Here is a 12,304-nt window from a genome sequence, read left to right as displayed (position 1 = left end):
GAGAGAGAGAGAGAAATGGGCTTGTTTATTTTGACTTTCCAATAGTGGAAAGTCTCTTTAAAAACTCCCACCTAACAATAGTAACTTTAGATTTTACACCATAACTTTTACATACGAACTCCGATTTTAACGTATAGCATGTCCACGGATTTGTATTAATGTCTTCTACGACTTCCTTAAAGAAGTTTTCCCGAAATAATTTTCCTACAAAAAGTCAACTCTAGGGTCCTTTTACTAGTAAACGGTTACTCAAAACGGTAAAAGACCAAAATAACGCAAAGGTAAGTAACCACAGAATAATTTAAGAATCGGGATGTGACACGTCATGAGCGTGGTTCAGATCTAATGACGACGACTCCACCGTGCTGCATTTTTCTTTATTTTATTTTCTTTCTTTGTTTGCATTAGTGACTTATTGCTGGTTACCAAAAGATTGTGGTTAGCCCTTCAATCCCCGTGGTACGATACTTTGGGTTTAAATATTTCTCACTTCTTTAATCACCATGCTATATTGTGCGTTAATTGCACATTCAAAAAGGACCAAATTATAGGACCTTTGCATGATGGACCAAGATATCAATTTATAATGTCTTATGGTTCAGCAGAGTCGAGTCAGTCTTCTAAAAGAGTCCGGCCAAAACCAAATTACGGTTAGAACGAGCATTCAGACCAGTCCAAATCTACCTTGTAGGATGAAGGATAGTCTGTTGTATCCAATGAAGAAGAAAAACTCTTAGAAGAGTTCTTGATGTATCCTAAAGGAACATCTTCAATTGATTGATTCCAAAGTAAATGATCAGCTAGCCCGTCTTAAACGGCAGACGGTAAAGGCATGCCAAGTTCGTTAATGGCTGCTGCTTTGCCAAAAAGCAGAAGAGCCCCTTTTAGGGCAAACAGACTACTTGTGGTTACTAGGAAAAAGATTATTTTTGATCAGCCGTTAAAGATTTTTCAAAAACCAGTATTCAGGATAGATAGAATATTGGCCTTCAAGCAGAAGATTATTGTGGATAATATCCTATACACCATCTATGGAGGTAATGAAGCCCACTTGCTTCAATCTCTTAAAGTTTTAACAGAAGAATTGTATGGATTCTATGCAAAAGATTAAAATGTATTGACAAGAGATTCTAAGGTTTTATACCTCGAAAATCCTGAAAGTACTAAAGTCTATTTTAGCAATAAAAGAATCAGAATGGTACAACTTCCATAAACATTATCAGTAGTTCCTTGGCCCATATTATGGGAGATACTTGGTTGATATTCAACCAGAATATCCTCATAAGCATAAATTTTGGCTCGTGGAAAATGGTTTTGTTCATAATCTTTGGACGAAATCTAATGAAGATTTAAAAGGACTCCTAGATATAATATTTGAAGCTGTTAAGAACATTAATAGACCTGATGGATGCATTCTGAGACTAAAATTCATATCAACTCTGCTAGAATGGACAATGGTAAATGTCAGAACCCACCCCGGTTTTCACCCTGAAATCTGGAATGAACCCTGCGGGGACCACCTCCAAAGGAGATGCTACCGGAAATTCGGCATAACCTCCCTTGAAAATAGACAACCCTTCCTAAAGCCATCTGCTAACACACTTCTAAAATCATATTCCAACCTTTTACTCCTGGAGCCTTCCTGCTCCCCCAAGTTCATCACATCTTTCACAATATCAAATAATAATCTAAATGAATCCCACTTCCAACAACAGAGACATTTGATAAGTTTACTAACTGGATTATCAGAGTATATCTAATAAATGAAGAAAAACAATAAATAAATAATAAGCGGGAGCAGCCTCTGACTATTTGACTATGACTTGACTCCATGTATGCTCGACTTCAAATAAACATAGCCTGCAAACTGGGCATTTGAAACCGAAGGGCCCAGGGAAAGTATTTTAAAACGTTAGAGTGAGTGAACAAAAATAAATTAAATAATTTAACAAAACGTAATTTAAATATTTTCCCATATTTAAACTTTAAAACCTCGATGCAAGCAACTTTGATAAAACATTTAACATTAACTCTAGAATCACATAAAAATGGACACACCAGCCCCGCTGGTTAAACAAATACAGAAATCTCGTCAGAAAAGATAAACCAGCCCCGCTGGTTAATCAATTACATAAATGAGAAAAATAAGACAAGGGGAAAAGATATCACCATGTAAAAGGAGCCTCCATGGCTCGGGTTGGTGCCTCCCAAGCTATAGTAGCGTCCCACGCTAAGTGCTCGACTCACCTATGGTGAGGACCACTAATAAGGCTAGCTAGCAATAAATAATAACCGATCGGTGCCTCCCAGTCTATAGTAGCGTCCCACGCTAAGCGCTCGACTCACCTATGGTGAGGACCGCTAATAAGGCTAGCTAATAATGAATAAGAGCGACCCTATAGTATGGTGACTAAAAACATACGAAATCACTTAAATCCATAAAGCTTCCCCAAGATCATGCGAATGGTACGGTTCCCAACTGTACTTGGAAATTATCATAAGAAATTATATTAAAACTCAATGACGTGTCTCACACGTCGAAATATTTTCAAATCCATAATTATAAGCGATATTTAATTATCAAGTATAAATAGTAAATAATTTTTCAACCTGAAATACTCGCTAAAACGTTCTCTATGTCAAAATCAATAACCGGGAAAATTATAAATAGAAAACCACCGGTAATCTTTTATAAATCTCAAAGTCAACAAATAAAATAATAATAATTAAATCCGAAAATCATAAAGAATACCAAATCTCAAATACCAAATTAATATCTCGAGCTCAAATCCATTAATCATGACAAAGAATAATCTATGCAGTAAACTCAAATAATTTCCAAGATCATTTCATAAGCCGAAATTATAATAAAAGCTCAGAAACTAAAATGATAATTTATAAAATCTTGCATACATATTTATTAAAAATCAAAGTGTCCACTCACAGTATTAGACTTAACCTTTCCATTGCTCGCGACACTCCTCGAGCGCCGCCTCCAAATATCCAAGTCCTTGAGTCAATCCCACGCCTAACCATAAGCTGTAGGACAAATCGGTCAGATCGAACTTTGAAATAACCATTGCCTCATCTTCTTCCCAAGTTTGACTAGGGTTTCCTAGGTTGACCATGATTCACCATCTAACGATGATCAATATTTTCGAATCCAACTTTTGACTTAACTATTCAATCCAATTTTCACTATACGTCCTACTAACCATTAGATACTTAGGCGTCGCTTAATAATTCGTTTTGATAAACTTCGATTTTGATTAAACAACTAATGTAATTTCGTTAACCCAAAAAGATATGAACCACCTTAATTTGGAAAACCACCAAATTACTCAGGGCACCCAAAAAAGGGTTTCCATAAATAGGAAGTTTCTAACAAGGGAAAGTTTTTAAGAAACTTTCCTAACTTAGCAAGTCTTCCGATTACAACCCGAAGTTTCCCATTTCGGAACTCCAATACAAATTAGAAAGAATGGCCTCGAAAACTACCTCACAGGCTCGTGCTGTCAGGACCTACCTCGAATTTCCCCTTGAAATCCGGGATAAACCCAGTAAGACCCACCTCAAGGGAAATTCTACCAAAATTTTGGCATAACCTCTCTTGAAAATGAGTAACCCTACTTGAAAGAATAACACCAAAACCCAAACACTTCTAAAACAATTTAATCCACATCTCCTAGAGCCACCCGCTCCCCCAAATAAACATCCATCACCTCAACTGAAATAATAATTCAAAATAATTTCATGAATTTAAGTTCTCATACAAACAAACCAAATGAAACTTTTCCATCACTCCTACGTGGAGTCATAAACTCTTAACACACATCAACACAAAATCATTTAAGACATCCCATGGTTATCAGAGAAACTACTAGGAAACGAGAAAATACACAAGTAGGTTAAATAGGTAACCTACGAATGAAAACTGGAAGTGGTGGAAAATACTCGCCTCTTACACTCGCCGAACCGAACTTTGCAGACTAGGCATTTAAAAACGAAAGGCCCAGGGGAGAAGCATTTAAAACGTTAGCATGAGTGGACAAAAATAAAATAATAAATACTGACTTAATGATAGAGCCTTAAAATCAAAATTAATGCTTTTCCCGTATCTTCTATTGAGAAAAATATTTATGCATGTCACTCTTGGAAATTTTCCCGAAAATATATAGAGACAAAAGAATGAACCAATCTCATTGGTTCCCAATAAATCAATAAAATATGGGGAAGAGGTTTCACCATAACTATGAGCCTCCCAGGCTAAAATAGCGTCCCACGCTAAGAGCTCTACTCATATATGATGAGGACCGCTAATAAGGCTATAATAGCGTCTCACGCTAAGCGCTCAACTCACATATGATGAGGACCGCTAAATAATGGCTAGCTAACAATAAATATATATATATACCGATCGGTTGCCTCCCAAGCTATAATAGCGTCCCACGCTACGCGCTCTACTCACATATGAAAAAGACCGCTAATAAGGCTATAATAGTGACTCACATATGATGAGGACCGCTAATAAGGTTAGCTAGCAATAATCAATATAAATCAACCCTTTTATAGTGAAGTAAAATAATAAATGATCAAGAATATCACTTCCCCAAAAATAATATAAATCACTTGACATGTCCCACATGTCAAATAAAATGAGCAAGAGAGTTCTCGAAAAATAAATGGAACTCATTAAATTTAATGAAAAATAATAAAACTCTAATATGCTAACGACACATAAAATCTCCAATATGCCTTTGAAATTAATTAAACTTTGGAGCATGCATAACATTCAAATCAAGGGTCCACTCACAGTGCTCGGCTATGCCTGCTGATGACCCGAGGCTTCCTCCAAATGATCCTCCTCACGTTCTGAACAATAAATAATTATTAAGCCTTCAGACCAGTATAAAACTTTAATAAAATTTCCGAAATAAAAAGGAAGCCTATAATTTCATTTCTCTTGCCCAACTTCTCCATTTTTTACCTAATAAGGCTCACATTACTCTGCACTTACCGAAAGCCATAATTTAACTTTTTTAGACTTTAAAACCTGTTAAACCAATTGCCGGATTTTCATTCGAATAACCGCCTAGATCCTTAATCATTGATAGATCCCAAACCTTATCAAATCTCCTCCAAAAATTCCAAACTATATTTTATTAAACTCCTCTCATGAAAACAAACCCAAAATCATGAAAAACTGACCCTAAGGGGCGGCGGTGCCGGCTGCTCCGCCGGCGGCGATGGCCGGCAGCTGTATTTCGGCGACCTCCAAAGTTTCTCAAATTTTAACAGAATAATCCTCTCATCATGCACAACAACTTTCATAACTAGCACTTAGTCCAATTCAAAGGCTAACTAGGGTAATCGAACTAAAACATCCATAAATCCCTAGAACTTCAATTATACATTTCACCCTAACAAGATCGAATTAGACCAATTCCTTTTGAGGGATTACTCACTTTGATGAGGGCTACAAGATGAGCCAAAAATCCCGACCTATGGTGGCCGGAGGTGGGAACTCCGGCGAAAAGCTATTCCGCGTCTTCGGCGGGTTTTCTCCTCTCCGGCGACGCTACCGGCTTGGACATTAGGTCGGGGAGAGAGAGGATGTGCCGGGGGTCCGAACTGGGGTGGAGTGGCTGGCCGGACGGCGGCAACTAGCGTTGGAAGTTTCCGAGGGGTTAGGAGCTCGGGAGAGAGGTGGGGGGGGGGGGGGGGGAGGTGTGGTTGGGCTGCCCACACCCAGCCCAACAACTTAAACCCAAAAATTAAACCCACTAAAAATTTACCCCATTTTACCATCTCAAAAATTTACTCTTTAATTAATAACTTTTCCATGCTAACTCCGATTTTAACGTATAGCATGTCTACAAACTCGTAATAACGTCATCTACGACTTTCATGAATAAAAAGTTTCCCCAAATTCCAAACGGAACAAAAAGTCAACTTTAGGGTCTTTAGGTAGTAAACGGTTACTTAACACGGTAAAAGACCAAAATAATACCAAAGTAAATAACCGTAAAATAACTTAAGAACTGGGGTGTGACAATTCTCCCTTCGAATTCCTTATAAAAATTTCATCCTCAAAATTTACATACCTGTCAATCAAAGAGATAAAGATACTGCTGCCTCATTTGCTCTTCCGGTTCCCAAGTGGCTTCTTCCTCTATTTGATGACTCCTCCACAGAACTTTAACCAGTGGAATCATTTTGTTCCTAAGCACTTGCTCCTTCCGATCAAGAATCTGAACCGGTTCCTCTTCATAGGTCAAATCTTTCTTCAAACTTATCGGCTGCTCTTGCAAGACATGAGAGGGATCGGCAATATACTTGCGTAGCATGGACACATGGAAAACACTATGTATCCGGGACAGCTCTGAAGGTAGCTCCAATCGATAAGCAACTGTGCCAACCCGCTCTACAATCTCATAAGGACCAATATACCTCGGGCTAAGCTTTCCTCGTTTACCAAAACGCACTACGCCCTTCCAAGGGGATAATTTCAAAATACCCGATCACCCACTTGAAACTCAAGGTCCTTCCTGCGGTTATCTGCATAACTCTTCTGCCTATTTTGAGCCGCTTTGAGCCTGTCTCTAATCATCTAGATCTTCTCATTCGTATCTTGGATAATCTCTGGACCACAAAACTCTTTTTCTCCCACCTCATTCCAACATAGAGGTGTACGACACTGCCACCGATAAAGCGATTTAAAGGGAGTCATACCTATGCTAGAATGAAAACTATTGTTGTAGGCAAATTCTATCAAGGGCAAATTTTTATCCCAACGCCCTCTGAATTGCATAGCACATGATCTCAACATATCCTCCATGGTCTGAATTGTCCTCTCAGACTGCCCGTCCGTTTGAGGATGAAAAGCTGTGCTGAAGTGCAACCAAGTGCCCAAAGCTGCCTGTAAAGCTCCTTAGAATTTAGAAACAAATCTGGGATCCCGATCAGAAACAATAGACTCAGGCACACCATGGAGTCTCACAATTTCATTCACATAAAGTTCTGTCAATTTATCCAATTTATACTTCTTCCCCACTAGCTGAAAATGTGCGGACTTTGTTAATCGATCCACAATCACCCAAATACCATCATGCCCATCACGGGTACGAGGTAAGCTAAAAACAAAATCCATGGCAATGTGGTCCCACTTCCATATAGGAATAGGCAATGGCTCTAGCAGACCAGAAGGTTTCTGCCTCTTAGGTTTGACTTGCTGACAAATCAAACACTTACTTACATAAGCGGTAATTTCCCTTTTCATATTTGGCCACCAATAAAAATCTTTCAAGGTCCTGAACATTTTAGTACTACCAAGATGTGCAGCATAAGCAAAACTATGAGCTTCCTCCATTATCTCCTGTTTCAATTCCAAATTCCTCTTCGGAACACATAGCTTGTTTTTAAACAACAAGGCTCCATCTCTCCTAACAGAAAAATCCCTTGCCGTTCCATTAAGTGCTATTTGTATCAACCGAACTATGGAAGGATCATTATACTGAGCCTCATGCACTTTATCAATCAAAACTGGCTACCAAAGCACCAATCTCATCCACTGACAACTCCACTCTTGTAGCTCGCAACTCATAAAGAAGTGGAACCCGAACCGTCCTCAAATAAGCTAAGGATATAGAAGGATTGCGACTAAGAGCATCCGCTACTACATTAGCTTTTCCAGGATGATACTCAATAGTACAATCATAGTCTTTAATCAACTCCATCCACCTTCTTTGCCTCATATTTAATTCTCACTGAGTGAACACATATCGAAGACTCTTATGGTCGGTAAAGATCTGGCACTTGGCTCCATAGGGATAATGTCTTCATAATTTCAATGCAAAAACCATTACAGCAAGCTCTAGGTCGTGGGTGGGGTAATTCCCTTCATGCGGCTTCAATTGCCTAGAAGCGTAAGCAATTACTCTTTCATGCTACATCAATACACCACCCAAACCCTGTCTAGAAGCGTCGCAATAAACCACATACTCTCCACTATCATCAGGGAGTGCCAAAACTAGAGCACTAGTTAAACGATCCTTGAGCTCTTGAAAACTCTGCTCACACTTCTTGGACCATTCGAACTTAACCCCCTTCCTAGTCAATCTTGTAAGAGGAGCAGCAATCTTTGAAAAATCTTGGACAAAACAACGATAATAACCGGCTAACCCCAAGAAACTACGAATCTCCGTCATACTAGAAGGCCTCTTCCAATTTGTCACCACTTCTGTCTTTTGAGGATCCACACTGACACCTTCCGCCGAAACCACATGGCCTAATAACCCCACTTTATCCAACCAAAAATGACATTTACTAAGCTTTGCATATAACTGAGCTTCCCTCAAAGTCTGCAATACCATCTTTAAATGCTTAGCATGCTGCTTCAAATTCTTCGAATACACCAAGATGTCATCTATGAATACAATTACGAAATGGTCAAGATATGGACGGAACACCCTATTCATGAGATCCATGAAAGCAGCGGGCGCATTAGTAAGTCCAAACGACATCACCACAAACTCATAATGACCATAACGTGATCGAAAAGCAGTCTTGGCTATATCACTTTCCCGAATCCGCAACTGATGATATCCTGATCTCAAATCAATCTTTGAAAAGACTGTGGCACCCCTCAATTGATCGAATAAATCATCAATGCGGGGCAAAGGATATTTATTCTTTACTGTAACCTGGTTCAACTTCCTATAGTCCAGACATAGTCTCATGGTGCCATCTTTCTTCTTGACAAATAACACTGGAGCACCCCAAGGAGACATACTAGGCTGAATAAAACCCTTATCCACCAACTCTTGCAATTGAGTTTTAACTCTTTTAATTCTGCAGGTGCCATTCTATAAGGCGCTTGAGAAATAGGCGCCGTTCCAGGAAGTAGCTCAATTGTAAAATCTATCTCCCTTATAGGAGGCAAACCAGGCAACTCCTCTGGAAAAACATCAGGGAACTCATTAACTATAGGGATATCTTCCATTCTCACCTCTCCCTTTCTACTATCCACCACATGGGCTAAATAAGCCTGACACCCTTTATTCAACAATTTTCTAGCAGCGACAGTTGAAATCAAACAACTTGAAACAACATCCCGCTCCCCTTGAAATGTAACCTCAGGCTTTCCAGGACTTCGTAACACCACTACTTTTCGGAAACAATCAATCATAGCTCTATGTGCCTCTAAAAAGTCCATACCCAAGATTACATCAAACTCCACAATATCTAAAGGAATCAAGTCAACTTCAAAACTAAGACCCTCTACCAACACTTCACAACCTCTAAATACCCAATCTATCTTCATCACATCACCGGAGGGCAAGGAAACCTACCACTCGCCTGGAAGTGGCGAGGATGGCACATTGGCGAGAAATGAAAATCTACTAGACATAAAAGAATGCGTCGCTCCAGGGTCTATCAATATAAAAGCAGGATGACCGAAAATTAACAACGTACCAATGATGACATCCGAGGAGGTACGTCCCTCCTGCTGAGTCATGGCATGAAGCCTAGCATGAGTAGTGGCAGGACGACCTCTCTGTCCTCTGCCCTGTTGAAAGCCGCCTTTAGCTGGAGCCATGGCGCGAGTGCCACTACTAGAACCACCAGCTGATGTCTAACCCATGGCCTGAGTAGGAGCATATGCAGCTCCCTGAGTCAGAAGAGGGCAATCCCTCTTGAAGTGATCCAGCTGACCACACTGAAAACATCCCCCTGACTGAAACTGACTCTGTCCAGACTGAAAAGACTGACCACCAGGGGTCCCACTCCTACTGCTCGATCCACTCCTAAATCGCCCAAGCTGACGCCCAATAAAATTCTTGAAGGATCTACTACCATGCCTCTTGAATTTCCCTCTAAAACCAGAGCCAGAACTCGAACTGCTACCATGTCCACTACCAGTAGATGATCCAGAACCAGAGGTGGACGCCAATTTCTGTGATGAACCCTAGCTATGACCACCAGAATCACAAAGACGGCTAGCTGCCAACTCTTGTGCCTCAATATTCAGAGCAAAAGTCACGGCCTGGTGAAATGACTGATATGACACCGCTGTCATCTTGTTTGCATAAATACCACCAAGGCCCTTGGTGAACTGATAAATCTTCTCCTGCTCTGTCCTCACCAAATCAGGCACATAATAGGACAACTCCCAGAATCGATGCTCAAAACCCATCACTGTCATGTCATCACCCTTCTGCAGATTCAAGAACTCCTCCCTCATTCGGTTGACATGAGCATGACTAATATAGCGCTCTCTTAAAAGAGCTGTAAACTGATCCCAGGACATATGATTAGCAGCATCACCCATACCTCTACTCAAATCAAGCCACCAATGCCAAGCTTCCTTCTCCAAAAACTAAGTAGCCAAGCCCACTTTCCTATCCTCTGGGCATCTCACCTGAATAAACATTTTCTCAATGGTCTCTACCCAATTCTGAGCATCCAATGGCTCAACAGCATGGCTAAACGCTCTAGCTCCATTCTTGTAGGTTCTATCATAATTTATCTCAGGGACCATGCTAGTGCTAAAACGTTGAAAGAACTGCTCCATGGCATCAGTCCAATCACCCTGTACATTCTCGTCTTCCCCCCTTGGAGGATTCTGCCTAGGTGCTCGGCGAGGAGGCATACTACCTGAGAATCAAATATTTAGCACAAGAAACAAGAAAAGGACAACTACCCACATACTTAATAAACACTTAGCATACAGGCATAAAATGCTAATGGATCTGCCGCGGTCGGACCATCACTCTAATGACACTAAGTGTTATTAAGCATATATGGTAGTGATAAAGAAAGACAGGAATCGGTCAACCTAATGCTCTGATACCAATTGTTAAGACCTACCCCGGATTTCCCCTTGAAATCCGAGATAAACCCTATGGGACCCACCTCAAGGGTAATTCTACTAAAATTTTGGCATAACCTCTCTTGAAAATGAGTAACCCTACCTGAAAGAATAACACCAAAACCCAAACACTTCTAAAACAATTTAATCCACATCTCCTGGAGCCACCCGCTCCCCCAAATAAACATCCACCACCTCAACTAAAATAATAATTCAAAATAATTTCATGAATTTAAGTTCTCATACAAACAAACCAAATGAAACTTTTCCATCACTCCTACGTGGAGTCGTAAGCTCTTAACACACATCAACACAAAAAATCATTTAAGACATCCCATAGTTATCAGAGCAACTACTAGGAAACGAGAAAATACACAAATAGGTTAAACAGGTAACCTACGAATGAAAACTAGAAGTGGTGGAAAATATGACTCGCCTCTTACACTCGTCGAGCCAAACTCTGCAGACTGGGCATTTAAAAATGAAAGGCCCAGGGGAGAAGCATTTAAAACGTTAGCGTGAGTGGACAAAAATAAAATAATAAAATACCGACTTAATGATAGAGCCTTAAAATCAAAATTAATGCTTTTCCCATATTTTTCAATGAGAAAAATATTTATGCATGCCACTCTTCGAAATTTTCCCGAAAATATATAGAGACAAAAGAATGAACCAATCCCATTGGTTCTCAATAAATCAATAAAATATGGGGAAGAGGTTTCACCATAACTATAAGCCTCCCAGGCTATAATAGCGTCCCACACTAAGCGCTTTACTCACATAAGATGAGGACCGCTAATAAAGCTATTATAGCGTCCTACTCTAAGCGCTCAACTCACATACGATGAGAACCGCTAAATAATGGCTAGCTAACAATAAATATATATATATATATATATATATACTGATCGGTTGCCTCCTAGGCTATAATAGCGTCTCACGCTACGCACTCTACTCACATATGAAGAAGACCGCTAATAAGGCTATAATAGCGACTCACATATGATGAGGACCGCTAATAAGGTTAGCTAACAATAATCAATATAAATTAACACTTTTATGGAGAAGTAAAATAATAAATGATCAAGAATATCACTTCCCCAAAAATAATATAAATCACTTGACATGGCCCACATGTCAAATAAAATGAGCAAGAGAGTTCCCGAAAAATAAATGGAACTCATTAAATCCAATGAAAAATAATAAAACTCCAATATGCTCACGATACATTAAATCTTCAATATGCCTTTGAAATTAATTAAACTTTGGAGCATGCATAACATTCAAATCAAGGGTCCACTCACAGTACTCGGCTATGCCTGCCGACGACTCGAGGCTTCCTCTAAATGATCCTCCTCACGTCCTGAACAATAAATAATTATTAAGCCTCCAGACCAGTATAAAACATTAATAAAATTTCCGAAATAAAAAAGA

This window comes from Fragaria vesca, linkage group LG7 (assembly GCF_000184155.1).
Source record: "Fragaria vesca subsp. vesca linkage group LG7, FraVesHawaii_1.0, whole genome shotgun sequence".
Lineage (NCBI taxonomy): Eukaryota > Viridiplantae > Streptophyta > Magnoliopsida > Rosales > Rosaceae > Fragaria > Fragaria vesca.
Note: the sequence above shows the minus strand (reverse complement) of the source record.